This window comes from Arachis ipaensis, chromosome B01 (assembly GCF_000816755.2).
Source record: "Arachis ipaensis cultivar K30076 chromosome B01, Araip1.1, whole genome shotgun sequence".
Lineage (NCBI taxonomy): Eukaryota > Viridiplantae > Streptophyta > Magnoliopsida > Fabales > Fabaceae > Arachis > Arachis ipaensis.
The window spans coordinates 17,381,240-17,383,532 of NC_029785.2; positions in this window are offsets into that span (position 1 = coordinate 17,381,240).

Here is a 2,293-nt window from a genome sequence, read left to right on the forward strand (position 1 = left end):
CCTGCACAGGCCTTATTTTGTTGACCTCTGGTAACGCAAGCTCTTCATAAAAACTCGCATCCACTAAATGTGCTTCTCCCGCGTCAAAGGGTGTTACAGTGGCTGAGATACTAATATCCTTCCCTCTCCAGCTAGACTTTATGCATTGATGCCAACTTGAAGGAACGCACCGATGTAAATGAATCCATGGATGTTCCAGTAGGATGTGGTAACTAGAGCTTCCATCCACCACATGAAATTTATTATTGGTCTTTATGGGGCCAACTTCCAAGACAGCATTAACCCACCCTCTAGATTTCACACCCACTCCATTAAAAGCATTGACCCTACTTGAGTAGGCCTTATCTGATCAGTAGAACCTCCCATTTCTAGAAATATATGAGTGGGTATGATATTTACCCCCTATCCAGCATCCATCAAGGCCCTTCTGACCTTCATGCCTTCTACCACTACTTCCACGTACAATGGTTTATTGTGGTAGAACTCCCCATTGAATGAGTCAGGGTCCCGAAACACCAGGGCGTTTGCATGGGCCTTTGCTAATCTTGTGAGCGGAGCGTTGATGCCCCCAAAACTTTTTTCATGCTCCTAAATGACTCTTATTAGAGCTCTAGCCACCTCTTTCTGAATGTGGGGTTCCGAGCCAAGTTGGTTGAACATGATTCTACAACCTCGAGACTTTAAAAGACCTCTTGTCAACGTGTCTTCATCCAAGGACTCCTCCATTGTGACCATCTCTTCTGCTTCATCTATGATCTCTGTTAGCATTACCTCTCCTTCAACGCCTATCATTCCAACATCATGTTGAGGAAAAAGAGTACTTTTTACACCTTCTTGATTTTGTTCTCCATTTAGGAGTATCTTCCCTTCCTTCACTTGCCTATGAAACATCGTCCTCACCACATAACAATCAGTCAATCCATGGCTCTTATTGCGGTGCACCATGCAATATCTTGGATCTCTCAAGTCTTCAGGTATTTGTGGCTCTCTATCTGTTCTGGGGTTTAATATTTCATCCTCAAACCATCCATTTACGACAACCATGGCCTGAGCTCTGGAGAGAGGTAGTGGGGTGGAGGACTGTTTCTCTTAGCGCCCTTAGAATAGGAACTCCTTCTGCCCCTGCCATCAGCGGCACACACTTCCAGAGGGGAAACTTCTTTATATCTCCTTCCATTGCGCTTCATTGCCTCGGTTATGTCAGATGCTCTCTTTAAGAGCTCAGAGAAAGTGTTTATGTTGCTCATAGAAAGATAAATTTGGGATCCATCTTCCACATTTCTAATACACCCATACACCAATTGTGGCTCTGGGAGAGTGTCTATACAAAGTAAAGCTTGATCTCTGTACCTCTTGATGAATGCTACCAATCCTTCTCCTTGTCTCTGTTTCACTCTCCCCAGGTCCATGATGTGCATAGAGGGTTCCTCTTCTAGGAACTTGTTGCAGAACTCCGTCACTAATTGCTCCCAGGTGTTGATGCTATTGGCCTTCAACTTGCAATACCACGTGAACGCCCTTCCTGTCAGTAATGTTGAGAACTCCTTGATCTTGAGCTCTTGGTGGTTCCTGAACACCCTGAGATCGTCCAAGAATGACATGATATGTTCTTTGGCACTTCCGGTACCATCAAATTTACGAAAGGTAGGTGGTTGATACCCCTTAGGGTATGATTTTGCCAAAATATGATGCCCGAATGGTGGACTTATCTCCCAAATGGGTTCACTTGCTTCTCCTTTGCCCTTTAGAATACACGCCAACTCCCTACGAGTGACCGGGGTGTTCTCGTCTTCCTCTGCATTCTCCAGATTCACGACTGGAAGTGGTGAAGGAGTTCTATACCTCATTTGATCCCTAGCCATCATTTATGTGATAAAAGCTTGCATCTTTGTTTGGTTGTCTATCATATAGTTGTACACGTGAGCAGGGATGGTTACATGAGTGTGCATGTCAGCGGTACCTCCAGCATGGGGTGTGAAAAAATTCGTGTAGGCATGAGTTCCTCCTCCTCCTGCACCCAGATTCTGCTGCTCCATGTGTTCTTCTTCTTGGTTGTGCCCGTCCTCATCTTGAGGTGATCCCAAGCTGAGGTTGAGGTTCCGAGGGGTTATTGAATGTCGCTTAGGTGGTCGATTCTGCCCAAGATGAGTATTGCTAGATTCACCCATCACGTCGAAGTGTTCTTCCCCAGGTGATTCGGGTGAGTTTTATGGAAAATAGATTAAGTGAAAAATAATGGTTAAGATGAGAGATTCAGGGTAAGTATACTTGTGAGGAAAATACTTCTATTAAT